The sequence below is a fragment of the Cervus canadensis genome, chromosome 25, assembly GCF_019320065.1.
Source record: "Cervus canadensis isolate Bull #8, Minnesota chromosome 25, ASM1932006v1, whole genome shotgun sequence".
NCBI lineage: Eukaryota > Metazoa > Chordata > Mammalia > Artiodactyla > Cervidae > Cervus > Cervus canadensis.
This window is the reverse complement of record NC_057410.1, coordinates 39,235,422-39,256,725: the sequence shown is the minus strand read 5'-3', so window position 1 is coordinate 39,256,725 and position 21,304 is coordinate 39,235,422. Positions and strand designations below refer to the sequence as shown.

The 21,304-nt window shown below is 37.1% G+C and overlaps 1 protein-coding gene across 5 annotated transcripts in view; it reads right to left on the bottom strand.

Moving 5' to 3' along the window:
- The window catches only part of MGAT4C (MGAT4 family member C), a 774,512-nt gene that overhangs the window by 44,327 nt on the left and 708,881 nt on the right, over positions 1–21,304 (bottom strand). For 3 of the 5 annotated variants that reach the window (XM_043446976.1, XM_043446975.1, XM_043446978.1), the window contains one exon: positions 9,799–9,848. The exons of 1 other annotated variant lie outside the window; for it this stretch is intronic. The gene's annotated coding sequence lies outside the window, so the exon portion shown is untranslated. Of the gene's footprint in view, positions 1–9,789; positions 9,849–21,304 lie in introns of those variants that run through there. One more of the 5 variants, XR_006265423.1, reaches the window with a different exon arrangement.

The following is a 21,304-nucleotide window of genomic DNA, read 5'->3' as shown; positions in this document are numbered from 1 at the left end:
ACCATGGAATATTATTCAGCCATTAAAAAGAATTCATTTGAATCAGTTCTAATGAGATGGATGAAACTGCAGCCCATTATACAGAGTGAAGTAAGCCAGAAAGATAAAGACCAATACAGTATACTAATGCATACATATGGAATTTAGAAAGATGGTAATAATAACCCTACATGCAAAACGGAAAAAGAGATACAGATGTATAGAACAGACTTTGGGACTCTGTGGGAGAAGGCGAGGGTGGGATGTTCTGAGAGAACAGCATTGAAACAAGTATACTATCAAGGGTGAAACAGATCACCAGCCCAGGCTGGATGCATGAGACAAGTGCTCGGGGCTGGTGCACTGGGAAGACCCAGAGGGATGGGGTGGGGAGGGAGGTGGGAGGGGGAATCGGGATGGGGAACACATGTAAATCCATGGCTGATTCATGTCAATGTATGGCAAAAACCACTACAATATTGTAAAGTAATTAGCCTCCAACTAATAAAAATAAATGGAAAACAAAACAAAACAAAACTTTGAATGATTTATACCTCCTTGACATTTCATGTGAGGTGCATTGTAACTGGGCTACTACCTACATTTCTAGTCTATTTTTCCTGGATTACTCTCTAACAATTAATATTATGGCTATGAGGGTCTACTCCCTAAATTATTCCATTTACCTTATCATCTGTGCCCTTTCATTTTTTCTGTTGTTTTCTGTGCCTTGAATTACTTTCTCCTTGCCTGCTTAATTGCTTCCTAACTCTTAGAAAACAGGTGACTCAGTGTTAAAGAATCTGCTTGCCAGTGCAGGAGATGTAAGAGATGAGGGTTTGATCCTTGGGTCAGTAAGATCTCCTGGAGGAGGAAATGACAATCCACTCCAGTATTCTTGCCTGGAGAATCCCCTTGACAGAGAAGCCTGGTGGGCAATAGTCCATGAAGTCACAGAGAGTTGGACACAACTGAATGACTGAGCATATGCCTTGTTAATTAGCCCCAATTCACCCTTAAAATTCAACTCCAAATCTCATCCTTATTTGCTTGAAAGAGATACTGTAGAAGCTAGATACACCTGAATTTGCATCCCAGAGTTTCTACTACTGGCTGTGTGATTTTAGGTAAGGTCTTAATCCTCAGGCTCTTCATTTTAAAACTGGCACATTGACAACTTAGTTCAAGGGTTATTTCTTTGATTATAGGAGAAAACAAAGCAACTGGAACTTGGCACATACCCCAGAAAAGTCCTTTAGATCAATTCTGTACCCCAACAGAATCAGTTGAATAAACTGCTCCCATTTAGTTCATAGTTCTTCAAAACCTGCAGAAATTATACCTGTCTAAATTTCCAAATCTAACCATCTGGCAGCCACAGAGTAGACTGCAGATATATAAATGCTGAATTTCTTGATGACTCTGAGATATAATTATATATAATCAAAGTATACTATACTTTCTTAAGCCAAATATAATTAGTGAGGGCTGTTTTATTATTATTTACTACTAGCAATAAAGAGGTGACTGATTCTGTGTTTTCATAAGCTTTCTACACCTTTTACATCAATAGTACCACACAGTTCAGCATTGAAATCAAACGAATTAAACAGAATGACTCATACTAGAAAAGGTCTCCAGCCCCATCAGGCCTTGTTATAGTTTAAGGCAAATGTAAACATCAATGTCAGGCCAACAAATATAGGGTTAAAAAGTAGGGTGAGTCATGGAAAAAAAGGCAGTGCACAGCCAGTCGGAGGCTGGGACCAGATCTGCTACCACACATGAGAACAGCTATTTAATATAATGGGAATATTTCTGGTCCAGTGCTGATTTCAGTACGCTTTGTAAATAACCTAGTATTTAAATATATACCAACTGCTTTTCAACCACTTGAGCAGAGATCCTGGCTGGTAAAAACTTGCTGAGTCTTCTAGCAGTGTGATAACACAAAATCTCCCTTCTGCTTCTCATGGCAGTCATCATCTCCTGCTTTACAATGTGTCAGGAGGCTGGGTCCCAGAAGAAAAGAGGAGAGGAGAACTTGCCGAATATTTCCTGATGATTAGTAATTATTGTTTTTCTTTGGATTCATTTTCTTCAGCAAGGAAGGAGTCACCTACCTAATTTGAATCTATTGCCTGTGACATTCGTGATGACAGTCTATTTCACCTAATGAGGAACTTTACAAGATGGCTGCATGCAATTAGATCCTGGTACAGAGTTTTCCTTTTATTCACTGACGAATGTGTGTAACTTCTCATTAACATTAGAAAGAAATGTGAAAGTGTAATGGTTACAGAATAGAACAGAATAGGTTGTGTCTAGGGGTTAATTTTAATTGCATATAACTGTAATTGGATGGACAGCTTAGAAATGACTGCTTAACGATAATAAGCAAATTTCTTAACTACAAGTAGCAACTGACTTGGACAAACATTTGTTGTGCCTATAATCCTATTAAAATGAACATTATGGAAGTCCAAGTTTATTTTTTCCAGCATCAAAAATATAATTTTTAATGAGAAATAAATGTCTGCTGATAAACTATCCAGGCTGTGGTATTTTGTGAAGGTATCTTGAAAAGGCTAAGATATTGTGTTTTAGGCTGATATTGGGAGAAGGAAATGGCAACCCACTCCAGTACTCTTGCCTAGAGAATCCCATGGACAGTGGAGCCTGGTGGGCTGCTGTCCATAGGGTCGCACAGAATCGGACACAACTGAAGTGACTTAGCATGCATGCATGCATTGGAGAAGGAAATGGCAACCCACTCCAGTGTTCTTGCCTGGAGAATCCCAGGGACAGGGGAGCCTGGTGGGCTGCTGTCTATGGGGTTGCACAGAGTCAGACACGACTGAAGTGACTTAGCAGCAGCAGTAGGAGCAGCAGCAGACTGATATTGAAGTTGAATTTCACTTGCTATACCTCAGTGACATGAGAATGAAATGGGAGATGTAAATCTGTTATTCCCAGTGTTATCACTAGTTCCCGTAGGTGAACATCTTACTCACCAAACAGAATTTGGTTCTGGTGCTTAAGATGCATGTATTGCATGTTGTTGTTTAGTCACTAAGTCGACCAGGCAGTATGACCAGGCATGATCAGGAGACCAGGCAGGAATTCTGCAACCCAGGGATCGGACCTGTGTCTATGTCTCTTGCATTGGTAGGTGGGTTCTTTACCACTAGTGCCACCTGGGAAGTTCTAAATTGTTTAAACAATGACCTAAAAGTCAAGTTGATAATCATAGGATAGTCAAGATACATCAAAATGTGAAGATTAGTTCAACCACAAATTTATGCATAAGGAAAAATATTAATTCTAGGGACTCCAAGGGGGAGATTTAACTTATTGATAGGAAAAAAGCTAGGTTGAGGTTTCCTTTTCAAGATTTGAAATTGCCTTTAAAGTCTAAAATCATAGTGTCTTATGTAGCCATTATATCCAAAGTCACAAAGTAAAATATAAAACATATATAATCAAATATGGAAGGAATAGAACTATCACGCTACACTTCAGATTGATAATCTGCTTAAAACTGGATTCACCATAGTCAGTAGTTTTTTTGCACATTATAAATGATTGTGCTTTTTCTATTGAGAATCAAATGTAGTCTGTCTAGGTTTGAGGGCTTCCCCTGTGGCTCAGTAATAAGGAATCCACTTGCAATGCACGAGATAGGTTCAATTCCTAGTCAGGAAGATCCTGTGGAGAATGAAATGGCAACCCACTCCAGTATTCTTGCCTAGGAAATCCCATGCACAGAGGAGACTGCTGAGTTATGTCCGTGTTGTAAGAGTTGGATACGACTTAGTGACTAAACAACAACATGCAATACATGCATCTTAAGCACCAGAACCAAATTCTGTTTGGTGAGTAAGATGTTCACCTACGGGAACTAGTGATAACACTGGGAATAACAGATTTACATCTCCCATTTCATTCTCATGTCACTGAGGTATACCAAGTGAAATGGAATGTAAAACTGCCTAACACAAATTTATGTAAGTTGTTATTTCTGTTTCTATCACATTCTCTCTGGCTTTTGCTGACCTTTTACAGTTTTATTTGAGTTAAATTTGTTTAGGATGTTCCTACATTCTAATGCATGAGAGCTAAAGATTGCATAAATTTTTAAAGAGAGAGCAAGACTAGATTATGAATATGTATGATATCAATATTCATACATCAATATCAGTATGAAGGAACAGCAATAATGAAGCAATATATCAATTGAAACAAAGCATAAAAATGGAAATTTCATGACAACATCTGCAATGCTCAAATGATCCAAGTTTCACAAAAATGGCCAGCTGGGGGAGATTCTAGGTTCTAACAGAAGTGACTTGGTCCATGAAATATGTGAAAAAGAAAGAATTTTATATAAATGTCTAGTTTTTTTTTAATTAGAGTGTACAGTAATAATGGACTTTCACTCCCACATTCCAACAACTGACTGGGCTTAAGCATTAACTAATCCTCATTTAGATGCAGGCAGGGGACGAGCTTCCCTGGTGGCTTAGAAGGTAAAGAACCCACCTACAATGCAGGTAGACCAGGGTTTGATCCCTGGGTAGGGAAGATCCCCTGGGGAAGGGAATGACTACCCACCCTACTATTCTTGGAGAATACTTGGAAGCCTGGAGCCTTCCATGAACAGAGTAGCCCCGTGGGGTATAGTCCATGGGGTCTCAAAGAGTAGGACATGACTGAGTGACTAAGCACATTTAGATGGGGAAGCCTTTTCTCTTTCATATAATCTCCCCACCTCCAATTTCTCAATATTTTACTACTGAAGTGCATTACTCATTTATATTTCTTACATGATTCTAGACAGTTGAGTATGCAACATCTGATCAGGAGGAAAGGGAACCCAAGCTGTAAAAGTTTGGGGTATTTTTGTTCCTAATGGTATGCGTATCCTTGAGGAGGAGAGAGATGTAACATATACACTTTAAGCATTTTCATCCTGTTAGAAGAGAAAAAAGCAAAAAATAAAAAGTCTTTTCATGAAATGTGACTCTCTGAGCTTTATTTCACTGAATCTTTACTCATCTGACCTCATATTTTATATCCTGATAATTAGAGAAAAGCATTCTGATTGTATATTTGACTGTTTATAAGGTGGAAGTGTGCTCAAATTATATTTTTTGCCTATTTCTGGTCTCTGTAAGAGTGAATTTTGATGATTTATCCATTGTATTATATAGTAGTAGTTAACTTTAATAAGTGGTATTGATGATTATGCATACATATATATCCAACTCAAATAATATCTATATTTCTAATTGTAAATTCAAAACTTGGCAAAATTGTCATCCATTTCAACATCTTATGTATCTTACTTAGCGTGAACCCATGTGTCAGGGGGCTTCCCTGGTGGCTCAGAGGTTAAAGTGTCTGCCTGCAATGTGGGAGACCTGGGTTTGATCCTTGGGTTGGGAAGATTCCCTAGAGAAGGAAATGGCAACCCACTCCAGTATTCTTGCCTGGAGAATCCCATAGATGGAGGAGCCTGGTGGGCTACAGTCCATGGGGTTGCAAAGAGTAGGACACAACTGAGCGACTTCACTTTCACTTTCATGTGTTAGGACCTGGTTATATCTGAAGCCCTGGTTACCTGTAAGTATTGGCAGTGTAGAGCCCAAACTAATAAATTTTAAATGATAATACTATTATTTCGAAGTATGTCCTTACAGATTCCTACAGTAGATAAAAGAGAGTTAAGTACATTGAAAATGAGGCAAAGAAGTACCTTTACTTTTTTTTAGGAGAAGGGATAGCTAGGATGCCATGGTTAATTGACAAAATGCCCCAAATTATTCTGTGTAGTGTACCCACTTTTCAATATGACTGTTACTTCTCTCATCAAGAGGTAGAGCCTACTTTCCACATATGGATGTGGGTTGACTTTTTGATACGCTGGAGAAGGAAATGGCAACCCACTCCAGTGTTCATGCCTGGAGAATCCCAGGGACCGGGGAGCCTGGTGAGCTGCCGTCTATGGGGTTGCACAGAGTCGGACACGACTGAAGCGACTTAGCAGCAGCAGCCAAAAGAATGCCATGGAACTGACAGTGTATTCAGATCTAAGCCTAGAACTCAGGCCTTTCATGCTTCAGTTCTCCCTCCTAGAACCGTGACTGCCATCGGAACAGGCCAGGCTAGCTTGCTGAACAAAGGTCATCATCTCAGCCAAGGCCTTCCTAGAGCAGCCAGCTTCCAGACCACGGAGGAATTGAATGCAAACACATGAGTAAGCCAAGGAGCACAGTCAAGCCCAGTCCAGAATGGCAGAATGGTCCAGGGGACCTGGAAACTCAGAGGGAAAGTACATTGCTGTTTGAAGCCACCAGTCAGCAATTTCCAAAGTGTCATCAACGGTCACCTGGGATCTCCATCACTTTTTTCTGTGCAACTGCAAGGTTAAAACTAGCTTGATAATCATATTAAGACTTTGTCTTTTAGTCCTCATTCTGTCAAGAGCATACAGTGGAGATTTCCAAAGTCTTCATAAGGTGCGATATCGAAAGAATGAATCCAGTACAGAAAGGAGGAGGACCCAACAATCTCCTATTGAGCCACACGTTAGAGAGATTAGCAAAAGTAGAAAACAATGCTGCTCTTCTCACTAAATTTTGCTTTGCTTAGAAAAGGCAGCTATTTTTCATAAAACATGTTATTTATAAGTAATAGTGTTTAAGTAAATGATAAATATATTAACATTTATATTTTAGTTTCTAATACAGTAAATATCAATGTAAAATGCACATAAACAAACCTCTTTGGAGTCCTCGATAATTTTTAAGAAAGGATCCTGATAACAAAATAGTCTGAGAACTGCTACACTTTTCTTATTTATTTAACATTTCTACATTATTAGAATAGCAGTTTGTTCCTCAGGTAAAAATCACTGTTTTGTCCTTCATGACATAATTACCCTAGTATACTGCAATTCTAAAGCCTTGTGATCCATAGACTATGGATATATGTATTTTCATTTCTATACTAATACTGAGTCATTTTCAGTCTTATTGTTCCATATTTTAAAAATGAGGCTTACTTCCTCTTTAAAACACATGCAGACCAATATCATTCTAATTTGTAAGCAAATATTTTCTTGCCATTTTTATAGAAGGCAATAATTTCCATGGAGTATAGAAATATAGAAGTTGAGATTTTTAACTAAAAGAACATCCATTCAAAATTTTGCGAAATTTAGCTTGAGGTTGAAGAATCCCAGTGGAGTTGTGGTAATGATGCACTTGGGGAGGTCAAGTTACTCATAAATTTTACTCTTTGAAGATCAAAATGAAAGATTTTGAACTGGATATGCCTCACTGCTCTAAAATTATGTAAAGAATTGAAATAAAATGTGAGAGATGACTACTCAGTTTCTGAGAAGTCCATGTTTATAACAAAAGACAGGTAATACGGAACCACACGTCTACTCTGACGAAAGGATTATAAAGAGTTAAAATTTTCTGTGGGCTAATACTGCATACTGCAATGCACAATAGCTCACTAAAATATTACACATGAAGTTGGATAATTCAACTGTATTTGACTACAATAGCTTCTTTTGCTTATTTCTTTAACTCTTTGAGTTAGCTGTAGATAGTCGGAAAAGTGGAAATGCATGAAGTAGAATATGTAATTAAAGGGCCCTACCCTTCAATGCGTTGAAAGGAAAAATGAACTCGATACATTACAAGTGTTTGGGACAACACAAATTATTGTGAATTTTAATTGCTACTAGACACTTGAAAAATAAAATTTACACAGTAAACCAGCTTATGAAAGTGATCTCAGTTCTGATGGATTAAAATTTATATTTGAAAATCTCTCTACCCCAAGAAACAGTTTGTTATAACTGTTTGAATATTTGAATGCTTTTGTAATGGTATTTTCACATTATCTTTGAAAAAAAATGGAAAAAATAGCATGTGCTATATTTTAAAGTAAAAAATAATAACGGATTTCATACTGAAAACATGGACATTTTAATACTATTTTCCACAAATAAATCTGACTAATTTAAACCAGTGTGAAAGTGCCAGGCTCCAAAGGGAGTAAACAAAAATGTTTGAAATGTTTATGCTGGAAAATGCCAACAACAGCTGCTTTATATACACATTTTTCACATGAATAAAGAGGAGAAAAACTTGTGAACGTGTCTTCTCCAATTTTAGCCACCTTTTCCAATTACCATACTTTCTCATTAGAGAGTCTACACTGGCACTTTATTAATTGCCTGCTTAGTTAAACAGTAAGCATTAATAGTAATTACAAGAATCCCAAAGCCTCTAAAATTAATATTGTGTGTTCAAGGAGTCTAAAAGATTAGAAGAGGAACCCAAAGTACGTGTTTTTGTTTTCTTCAAAAGCAGAATCAAACAAAGACTATACTCCTTCTCCGGTAACCCACTCCAGTATTCCTGCCTTGGAAATCCCATGGACAGAGCCTGGAGGGCTACAATCCGTGAAGTCACAAAGAGTTGGACATGACCGTACATGCACATGTGCACGCATACTCCTTTTCACTGTTGAAAGGGCTTAATAGTTTAGTAATATTAATATGGCAATGTCCTTGCTCCAGGGAAGAGAAAAAAGTAACAGAATCATATCAGAATTATGAAGGAAAAGGTTGGAGACCTGTGGAGGTAGACACTTGGTTTGAATTAAAGTTTTAGCAGAGGACAGCCTTTTAAGTTGAGAGCAAAGAGAAAAATGTCACTATTTACATCATCTGTAAAATATAAATAATTAACCATTAGCATTTTAAGAGACTCTAAACAAGCAATGCCCCTAATTCTTCCTTGTATGTACCCCCTTTCAATCAGAAAAAAATCCCTGACAATGTAGATTCACAGTTCAGAGAAATTATTTTCTAAGGACAAGAACCAAATACAAAATACTTTCAGACAAAGAAAAAATGAAAAATCTTCACTAAAGCAAAGTCTAAAAAATGTACTTCAGGTAAATAGATAAGGTGGAAGTTCTAATAAGAAGGAATACTGAAAAAACAGTGATGAATATGTGAATAAACTTAATTTATGATACAATAATAACATATCTAATTCTTGGGATAATAGAGCAAAAATAGCCACAGCATTGATTAAAAAAAAATCTGATGTCACCTGGTAATTAATATAGTATACTTGCATTTTAGGAGGAAGTTAAAGATATTATGCTTCTGTGTGTGCGTGTGTGTGTGTGTATTCATTTGCTTCAGGAGGTATCTTAATTGTATTAGTTGTAATATAATATTTTATTATTGTTCTAACTATGACTTGTAATTTTTTTTTCTTTTAACATCAATAAATTTCCAAGTTTTAATAAAAATATCAGTTTACATGCTTTGATAAACTCAGACGTTGCCGATAAACATCCCTTAGAGTTTATAGTGAAAAAAGTACTGTTGAACAAATAGAATGTATGCATATAAAACTAATGAGCAGATGCCCTCAGATTTAGGCTCAGAGGTAAAGAATCTGACTGCAATGCAGGAGATCACATTGAAATGTAGGAAACATGGGTTTGATCCCTGGGTCAGGAAGATCCTCTGGAGAGGGAAATGGCAACCCACTCCAGTATTTTTGCCTGGGAAATCCCATGGACAGAGGAGCCTAGTGGGCTACAGTCAATGATGTTGCAAGAATTGGATATGACTAAGTGACTAAACCACCACCACTAACTACCCTAAGACAATTTGACTTATGGAATATTTTTGATAATATAAAAAGATAAATATCTTCAATAAATATAAAAAGTACAGCCCCTCAAAATTCCACTGTGAATTACACTCAATCTCACCTTAAGAAAGAAGTTGTCACAATCTGTCCTGTGTAGAAATTGTTGATATACTGGAAAAAAGAAAGTCCAATATTACTAATTCAATCCTCCTGTTATTTATGAAATAAAATAAAAATTAATCTAGATAATTTGCTATTCCCATTAATATTTTCTAGTTTTCCAAATTGAGAGAAAAATATAGAAAAAACATTTACTATAACTATTTAATAAATGTACCTCACAGAATATTTCTTTATATTAAGTTAAATTATTCATTAAAAGTAGCCATATTAAATGTTTGAAGCTTATATTATATACTATAAAAATACGGACATATATGTCTTTCAACATCATCATTACAATATTTCACATAAACACAGAATTATTTGTCTTTAGAAAGTAACTGCAGTTCATGTTACCTAGCTTCACATCACCTAAAAAGTGTATCTGCTAGTTTGTTCAATGTTTATCCATGTTTTGATTTTTCCATCAGCTATAAAGGCATAGAACATTCAAGAAATTGTTCCTGCTACAACATTATAAATTCATTGCCTGAAACACAGTTTGCTATTGATTGTCTGCCAGATTTTGTTAACAAAGGTATTTAGAAGAAAATTGTGTGGCTATAACACAATGAATACATGAAGAAAAGTCTCTAATAATGTCTTAAAAGTCATGTGCATATTCTTTAAGCAAAGATAGTTTGAGGACAAATATATTGTTATTTTGCATTTTTCTCAACTGGGCTTAAAAGTATTACTTCTATTTTTCAATATTTTGTGCTTTCCTGGGCTATTTAGATACCTCCAAGGAACCAATAATGCTATTTCTTGAAGTTTGATGCTATATAAACATTTATTATTTTATACAATGGTTAATGCTGAGAATTCAGATGCTCCTGAGGCACAGATTTCTCTGCCCCTCCAGCAATCTCCATCAGCTTCTTTCATCTCTAGTTAGATGTGATGTGGTTAGCTTCTGTGGTCAAAAAGACCCTCTCTAGAATCTCTGTATTTTTTTTTCTACTTTGCTTTTTCTTTTGTATTTTCCAGATATAGCAAAAAGAGTTGCAATGGGAGATTGATATTAATATTTTAAAATGGTAGTAGTCATTTTAGAATTTTCATTTCAAGTAAATTCATTTCTAAATATGGAGTTATTATTATTATAGATAATTGGTGATACCTCAGCATGGAGAGTGTGGCATCTACAATTATTAGAGTGAGGCAGAAAGGAGGTAGGACTTAAGGAGGCCTAGGTCTAGATCCCCAGAAATTTGGCATGCAGAAAGCTATCTTAACAATGAGTTTAATACTATGCAAGCTTTGGTACTTGACTACAGCAGGCCATTTGGGCTATAGAGTTTATTTTCAAACTTATTAATGGAATATATTGATAAAAGGGATTCTAGACCCTAGAGGTGATGTTCAGATGACCAGGCAACTATGAATAAATTACTGGTTTTGAGAATATAATGATATGCTTCAGGACGAGGCATCTTGTTATGGACCTGTCTTGAGTCTTTTCACTTACTAGTGATGTGACCTTAAACATATGTTAAGACAAGTTTTAACAAGATCTGATATTTAATAGTGTGTTGATGAATTTTGTAAAAGGCTGATTTACAAAATGGAATCTGCTGATTTGTTCTTGTATGCATATCACCAACTGAAGACTCAAACATGCTTTGTAAACACAGGATCCCAATTAGGGTCACATTAGTGGTTTATAAGGATTCCATTTGGATTTTGTATAATTGTACCTGTATAGTGAGGAAAAGTATCACTGAAAAAGATTCATGAAACAAGATATTCAACTAAATAAAGGTAATTAAGCAAAAATAAATTCATTCTATTTAGAGAAATAAAGTGCATGAATGAAAAATATACTTTATTTTTCTAGTTACTAATATATAGCATGTTAAATGGCATTCTTAATATGCCAAATTCTAATAGATATGATTTAGTTGTATTTACTTTCATTTTTAGTGATTGTCTTTCTTGTGAGGCATTACTATGAACAATAGTTACTTTTAATATACTTCTGTTTTTTAGCGTGATTAAAACATTATGAATCACGCAAAAAATTATTGTTAGCATAAAAATCAAATAATTTTTAAAATTATTGGTTAATAATATTATTTTATCATTTTCAACAACTGTCCAATATTTAGACTTTGAATATTCAAATATTTAACATTATGGATACTTAAATATATAATATAAATACATATTTATAAATACATGTAAGTATTCAGGTTGCCATAATAAGAGAATGATAAATTTCTATGATTCTTAAATGTTATAAGTGTAAATTTTGTTTCTGAATAAAGTGAAAATTTATGTTGAAAAAAATCTCACAGTAATGGTAATTGACTAAGCATTCTACAAAACCTAAAATTAATTATACATTTTTAATAGTCTTGGAAGGATTTTCAAGATAATAAGTCTTTGCGAGTGAAAATTATCTGTAACAATTACTTTCTGAAGAATACAGAGCACTTCTTTACTAATATATATATTTGAATACACATTCAACAGATCATTAAGTTTTGGATAAATGAATTGCTCCAATTACATAAATGTCAGTTATTATTGGGCTTCCCTGGTGGCTCAGATGGTAAGGAATCTGCCTGCAATGCAGGAGACCTGGGTTTGATCCCTGGGTTGGGAAGATCCTCTGGAAAAGAGAATGCCTACTCACTCCAGTATTCTTGTCTGGAGAATTCCATGGACAGAGAAGCCTGTTGGGCTACAGTCCATGGGGTTGCAGAGTTGGACAGGACTGAGCCACTAACACACACACAGAGCTATTATTCTATTGTATATTAAATTAAATAAGAAGAACCGTGTACTTTCTGTATTATTCTCAAGCAGTATCTGTCACGAGCACATGAGTAGCTTTAAGAATCAGATCGGCCACACTACATCACTCATTGAAATTTACAGCATGTATGGAATGCAAAACATGAGAGAAAATAAAAGACAGAAAAATTACCTTTCTCAAAAAAATCTGTGCTCATCTGAATCTTAAATCATGCATTATTTTCCCTTCATATCATTCTTGATGGGAATCTTACAGGAAAAAAAAAAAAGTGGGTTAAACTGACTGTGCTTCACTGTCAAGAGAAACCTATGGTCAGGGATATATCTAATTCCCAAAGCTTTCATCATTAATATTTTATGAGTCTCACTGATCTGTCCTATCTAGAAGGAAAATTTATCTTTCATTTGTGCAAGCACTTCCTGCTGAGTAATAGATTTCATCTCTGTAAGTTGAGTATTGAAAAGCAAACAGCAGCAAAGGTAAGAACAGGCAAATTGTTCTTTTACTGGAGTCTGGCTGCACTTTACTGGAGTTGCAGAGCCAGCCAAGCAAAGTGAAAGATCCCTGGGGAACTAGGAAGTGTCAATTCCATTCTAACATACCTTGGCCTACACATGTTACTGCCCACATGTTTAAGTTAACTTTAAATGAGATGATTAGCTACGGTGATCTTTTAAACATTCGCAAGTAAATTTAGTGCTTAGAGTGTTGGAAAATCATTAGCTTAGCCTTGGAAATTTCCTTCACTGTAGATGACAAGTGCTGAGAAAACGAGGTCCACTGGAGAAGGCAATGGCAAATCACTTCAGTGTTCTTCCCTTCAGAACCCTATGAACAGTACGAAAAGGCAAAAAGATATGACACTGAAAGATGAACTCCCCAGGTCAGTAGGTGCCCAATATGCTACTGGAGAAGAGTGGAGAAATAACACCAGAAAGAATGAAAAGATGGTGCCAAAGTGAAAACAACATAGTCATGTGTAGATGTGAGAGTTGGACTACAAAGAAAGCTGAGCACTGAAGAATTGATGCTTTTAAACTATGGTGTTGGAGAAGACTCTTGAGAGTCCCTTGGACTGCAAGGAGATCCAACCAATTCATCCTAAAAGAAATCAGTCCTGAATATTCATTGGAAGGACTGATACTGAAGCTGAAACTCCAATACTTTGGCCACCCAATGCAAACAACTGACTCATTGGAAAAGACCCTGATGCTGGGAAAGACTGAAGGCCAGAGAAGGGGATGACAGAGGATGAGATGGTTGCATGGCATTACCAACTCAATGGATGTGAGTTTGAGCAAGCTTTGGGAGTTCGTTATGGACAAGGAAGCCTGGCTTGCAGCTGTCCATGGGGTGACAAAGAGTTGGAAATGACTGAGTGACTGGACTGAGATGATGAAAAGGTAAATTAATGATTTTCAAACACTTCACACTGGAAAGATAGGATGTTTTGCCCCTTCATTGATCATGGCTTGCCTTAGCTGAACTAAGGAGGCCATCTAAGTAGGCTATGGTGCCAACTAAATAGACTCATCTGTGACATTTCTAGCTTTATGCTTTTTTGCTGAAGACTTATTACTTGCTGTTTATATTAATTTTGAACTACAGAAATGATGTTAGATAGAAAGCAAATTTGAACAATTTTCTTATTCAAGTTCAAAACGAGTTATAAAGCAACAGAGACAACTCACAGTATCAATGCATTTGGCCTGGGAACAGTAACAAGCATACAGTGCAGTGGTGGTTCAAGAAGCTTTGCAAAGGAGACTAAAGCCTTGAACATGAAGAGTGTAGAGGCCAGCCATCAGGAGTTGACAACAACCAATTGAGAGGATTATCAAAGCTGATCCTCTTACAAATGAATGAGAAGTTTCTGAAAAACTCAATGTAGATCATTCTATGGTCGTTCAGCATTGAAACAAATTGGGAAGGTGAAAAAGCTCAATACGTGGGTGACTCATGAGATGATAAAAAAAAAAATCATCGTTCTGAAGTGTCATCTTTTCTTATTCTATGCAACAACAAACCATTCCTCAATCGGATTATGCCTTGTGATGGAAAGTAGACTTTATATGACAACCGGCAATGACAAGCTCAGTGGTTGGATGAGGAGAAGCTCCAAAGCACTTCCCAAAGCCAAACTTGCACTCAAAAAAGGTCATGGTCACTGTTTGGTAGTTTGTTGCCAGTCTGAATCCCAGTGAAACTATTATGTCTAAGAAGCATGCTCAGCAACCCAATGAGATGCACTGAAAACTGCAAGACCTGCAGCTGGCATCAGAAAGGGCTCAATTCTTCTCCGCAACAATGCTCTACTACACATTGCAAAACCAGTGCTTCCAAATTTGAACAAAGTGGGCTACGAAGTTTTGCCTCATTCGCCATATTCATCTGACCTCTCACCAACTGACTACCACTTCTTCAAGCATCTTGACAACTTTTTGCAGGGAAAATACTTCCACAACCAACAGGATGCAGAAAATGCTTTCCAAGAGTTTGTCAAATCCCAAAGCATGGGTTTTTATGCTACAGGAATAAACAAATTTAGTTTTTATTGGCAATAATGTGTTGATTGTCATGGTTCCTATTTTGGTTGATAAAGATGTGCTTGAGCCTAGTTATAATGATTTAAAATTCATGATCTGAAACCACAATTACTTTTTGCACCAACCTAATATCAGTTCAGTTCAGCTCAATTGCTCAGTTGTGTCCGACTCTTTGCGACTCCATGAATCGCAGCATGACAGGCCTCCCTGTCCATCACCAACTCCTGGAGTCTACCCAAACCCATGTCCATCGAGTCGGTGATGTCATCCAGCCATCTCATCCTCTGTCGTCCCCTTCTCCTCCTGCCCCCAATCCCTCCCAGCAGCAGGGTCTTTTCCAATGAGCCAACTCTTCGCATCAGGTGGCCAAAGTACTGGAGTTTCAGCTTCAGCATCAGTCCTTCCAATGAACACCCAGGGCTGATCTCCTTTAGGATGGAATGATTGGATCTCCTTGCAGTCCAAGGGACTCTCAAGAGTCTTCTCCAACACCACAGTTCAAAAGCATCAATTTTTCGGCGCTCAGCTTTCTTCACAGTTCAACTCTCACATCCATACATGACCACTGGAAACACCATAGCCTTGACTAGATGGACCTTTGTTGGCAAAGTGAAGTCTCTGCTTTTTAATATGCTGTCTAGGTTGGTCATAACTTTTCTTCCAAGGAGTAAGCGTCTTTTAATTTCATGGCTGCAGTCACCATCCACAGTGATTTTGGAGCCCCCCAAAAATGAAGTCTGACACGGTTTCCACTGTCTCCCCATCTATTTTCCATGAGATGATGGGACCAGATGCCATGATCTTAGTTTTCTGATTGTTAAGCTTTGAGCCAACTTTTTCACTCTCATCTTTCACTTTCATCAAGAGGCTTTTAGTCTCTCTTCACTTTCTGCCATAACGGTGGTGTCATCTGCATATCTGAGGTTATTGATATTTCTCCTGGCAATCTTGATTCCAGCTTGTGCTTCTTCCAGCCCAGCATTTCTCATGATGTACTCTGCATATAAGTTAAATAAGCAGGGTGACAATATACAGCCTTGACATACTCCTTTTCCTATTTGGAACCAGTCTGTTGTCCCATGTCCAGTTCTAACTGTTGCTTCCTGACCTGCATACAGGTTTCTCAAGAGGCATGTCAGGTGGTCTGGTATGCCCATCTCTTTCAGAATTTTCCACAGTTTGTTGTGATCCATACAGTCGAAGGCTTTGGCATAGTCAATAATGCAGAAATAGATGTTTTTCTGGAACTGTCTTGCTTTTTCGATGATCCAGCGGATGATGGCAATTTGATCTCTGGTTCCTCTGCCCTTTCTAAAATCAACTTGAACATCTGTAAGTTCATGGTTCATGTATTGCTGAAGCCTGGCTTGGAGAATTTTGAGTATTACTTATAACCCACTGTAATTCCCATATCCTTCTCATCTTTTATTTAAAATATTAATTATCTAGATTTAGTTTTTCCTTTATCATCTCAATTATTTATATTTAGGAATGGATTTTTTAAAGGGTCACATTTTATTACATAACAATTTTTTGTTGTTTCCTTATTGACTCATTTTTCTTATTTTTTAATTACTTTGCAATACTTATTTTCAAAGACTGGAGGAACTTTTTAAAAAAGTTAAACTGAAGTATAAAAACTGGTGGTTTGGCTGTGTGTAACACCCCTAATTGATTCCTTTTTGCATATCAGCCTTAAAGCCTTTAAAATGTGTATAAAAATCACTACACGATGTGGGCTTTCACAGCTTAAAAATCAGGAATGTTAAATTCACAAACTCCAAATTGTAATCATACAGTCAAGTTCAGGAGAAGGGCAGGGAGTTCATTGGTGAATCTTGGTTGGAGGAAGGGGGAATAATGTCTGTTAACTACTCTTTATGCACCAAGGGCAGAGACATAACAATGATTTTGGGGAAAAGTTGTGGATTAAGGAAGACATTTTCTCACTGAAACTTTTGAGAGCTCTTTTTCCCAAGCACTCAGGTTCCAAGTAGTATTACTGTTTGCATAGCAGCTATCTTCCTGGCTTTTCTATATATCCCTGTTATAAATGCTGTCTATTGTCTAATGGTGCCAATTAGATAAGCAAATCAGATAACTCTGTTGCCAAAATGATGTCTTAAAATGTGAATCTGGTCAGAACACTTTTGACTTTGACTCCTTTATTGTTTTCTCTTCTCACTGTCTGTTTGGTTTGATACATTTCTTAGCTATGTGTTTTATTTCCATCAAGCATTTTATGCCTCAGCCACACTGAAGTACCTGCCATTTTTCAAACACATTTCATATGAACTTTCAAGCTTCAGTGCTTTTGAACATATATTCCATTTTCATAGACAAAACCCTGATCAAATGTCACTTCTGTTGAAAGGTCTGTAACCCCTGTAGCATCCTCTTCTTGAGACTTCAATTAGAAGGTGAACTGCATCTTACTGCAATCTTTCTGTGAATGTCTATACAAACATCTCATTCAATTCATATGCTGCAGCATTCCATGGAAATGGAATTCTAGGAAAGTCTGGAAGATCGATATCTCCCCTTAAGATGTTTACACTAGCTCTTCCTTCATGGTCTGTCCATCTCTTTGTTCACATTAATATTCATCCCTTTGCTGATTTCTTCTCCTTTTAGAGAGACTATAATTCTATTGACAAGCTGGGCTAACCAGTGTTTCTAGTTTCCATTCTGCTGGTTGGAAACAACTGTCTCTTCTGTTCTCTTGTGGATGCAGACAGTTCCTGCCCACTCCTTCCCTCCCCCGGAGGATACACCCATCCTGGAAGAGCAGACAAAGGATCCTTCAAGTCTCAATCTGATGTGTCCTGTATAGTTGATAAAGCTTCCTCTCCCTAGACTGTGGCAGCCAGGTATGTGTACTCTTGGACACAAAACCATAGTGTCAATCTTCAATTTGAGCTGGTTACCATGAATTAAAATGACAAAGGTTCTGTCCTTCTGGTTCTTGCTCCTCCCACTTGACCAGCTCTCTGTAAGAGCATATGAGCAGCAACTCCTGAACAGGAGTCTAGCATTTGTGGAGTGAGTCATCATCTCCACACATTATGATGCATATCAGTGCCTGAAACTGACCAGAGCAATGGGAGATAGCAGTCTTACTTGGAATTGAAACAGAAATGAAGCAGGAAGCAAGATAATGGACACAAAGCATTTTCTTTTGAAAATTTAGTTCTCAATTCCCTAGAGGCTAGGCTATTGACTAAAAGGAGGCCTAAAGCTTCTATTTTTCCAAAGAAGTAGAGATCTTGGGATGACAGATCTATCTGAGGCTCAAGCAGTCTAATCCACTTTTTGATACACTACAGGAAGCCTCTAGACAGACTACCCTTAGAAGTTTTCACGTCACTCAAAGAATAGTTTTTCCTTTATAGTATTTTACCAGAGCCTCTATGTCTATTTTTTTTTTAATGAATAAAAATTATTTTGGCAAAGCTCAGAAAACTTTCAGTTGTCATTTTTAGGAAACATATATGGCTTATTAAAGTTTCAAGTCAATCTAATTGCTTAACTTTTCATGTAAAATGCCTATTATAGCTTTTGTCATGATTGGGTATTTAATCACAGTAGAATACAACACTTACCAATCTAGAGAGTCCATAAGATTGGAAATAATTCCTTCAAATAATTTAAATTAAAATATCAATTTTAACTATGAAATTCTGTTCTAAGAATTGCAATTTTATCAAGTATCCAGTTGAGCTACTGTCTAAAGTATTAATTTATAGTCATTAAAGCAAAAGAAAGAAAATGCCAAATAATTCATGGGAAGAATTCAGTCCAACAGGGACTTCTATTCAGGAAATAACTGTAGGGAGTGAAATCCTGGATTTGAACAAGGTTGATGAGGGAATGTCACTGGTAAATGCCAGATATTTACCAACACTGATGGGGGAGGGGGTTGGTCAGCAAAAATCCATCTGTAGAAAATAATGGAGTTGGAGGACAGTCTTCATATGCTTCCTGGAGAAAGGTGGGGGAAGGAAAGAGAACCTCCTCCCATCAATTTCTTCCCTTGTTCCATTCCCAATACAGACCTCCAACTTGGTGATGATGTAGAGCAAGAAATCTTGGGCCAGGTGCATAGCTTTCAAGTAAAGAGATACACAGTGAAAATGAGAACTGCCAAAAGCATCTTTAGTATCTGATCCATTGGACTTCATTTTTAAAGATACTGGATCATCTGTTCCATGGGTAAAAGGCGTATAATAGATTATGAGTCCTGTTAGTCCAGGTTGATGATTAGAGACAAAAGCAGGAGTGAACTTCCTTGCCATACAGAGTAAGATCAAGAGCAGAAGTGTAAGTGCTAGCTGGTCAACACTGCACATAGATTATGGATCCATAAGACCTCTCAACTGGACATGTGCCTTACTAAAAACTCAGAGGATTCCCTGATTCCCTTGGGTCTCTGCCAAATACCACAACTGAATTACTTCTCGAAAATTTCAAATTTAACATCCACTTCAGTTAATTTTGGTTTACTCTGTGTGTTCTTTTAAGTCATTAAAAGGCTTCTTTTGGCTGTGTGAGGGCCTGAGTCTTGGTAATCTGTAGTTGAGCTGGCTGTCTGGGATTTGTGAATTATTGAGGCTTTCTTCTTACTATCCCAACTTTCCATGCCTCTGAAGATCTCTCTCTATTTGCTACCCTGCCCCCAGCCAGCCAGCTCTAGCACTGCAGTACTGGAAAGCCCTGTAGGCTGTGGGTGGGCTTTCTTAGCTCTCCTTCCTTGCCCCAATCTTTGTCAGGCCACATTCTTGCACTTGGTGATGCTCCACTTGGTCAATGCTATAGAACTGATTTGTGATGGAAACCCTTGAGAATTCTAATCCATTGCTCCAACTTATGCACAACCATTAACAGCTTGCTAAAAATTGTGTTGGTTCCTCCTTATTCCTCCTAAGGCATAAAGTCTCCTTCTGCTGTAGTACCCTTAGGAAGGGAAAAAAAATCATGAGATTCTTTTACTCCTGGAAAGGCTCTTCTTTTGCTGAATTTAGCCATTTAATTTTGTACCTTCAGTTCTCTGAGGAGTTAAAAATGTATGACTTTTTAGCTTATCTGGCTTATCTTCAAGTATTCTTTTAATAAGCATCTCCCTACAAAACTTCTCGTATTCTTGATTTGGGCAATTCTATGTACAAAAATATTGATTCAAGTCAAAGTTGAGATAATATAGATTTATTTCTCAAATATTGAAACCACCATCAATGCTGATTCTTCCACAAGTGACTAGGTCAATAACAGCATGTGAAATTAGAAAATAATTAGAGTATATGTATGAGTTTTAGATCTTACTTGGTCTATTTCTCTAAAGCTTTGACAGTGTGGATTACAAAAAGCAGTGGAAAATTCTTAAAGAGATGGGAATACCAGACCACTCACCTGTCTCCTGAGAAACTTGAATGCATGTCAAGAAGCAATGGTTAGAGTCTTAGAGTGGAACAACTGACTGGCTCAAAATTGAGAAAGGAGTAGTAGCAACTCTTATTTAGCTTCTATGCAGAGTACAAGAAATGTTGGGCTGGATGAATCACAAGCTGGAATCAAGATTGCTTGAAGAAATATCAACAACCTCAGATATGCAGGTGATACCATTCGAATGGCAGAAAGTGAAGAGGAACTAAAGAGTCTCTTAATGAGGGTAAAAAAAGGAGAGTGAAAAAGCTGGCTTAGAACTCAACAATAAAAAAACTAAGATCATGACATCTGGTCCAATTACTTCATGGCAAATAGAAGGGGGAAAAATGGAAGCAGTGACAGATTTTATTTTCTTGGGCTCCAAAAATGACTGCATACAGTGATTGGAGCCATAAAATTAAAAGACACTCGCTCCTTGGAAAAAAAGCTATGACAAACCTAGACAGCATATTAAAAAGTGGAGATAACACTTTGCCAACAAAGTCTGTATAATCAAAGCTATGGTTTTTCCAGTAGGTATGTATGGATGTGAAAGGCCATAAAGAAGGCTGAGCACCAAAGAATTGATGCTTTTCAATTGAGGTGCTGGATCAGATTCTTGAGAATCCCTTGGACTGCAAGGAGATCAAACCAGTCAATCCTAAAGGAAATCAACCCTGACCATTCATTGAAAGGACTGATGCTGAAGCTGAAGTTCCAATGCTTTGGCCGTC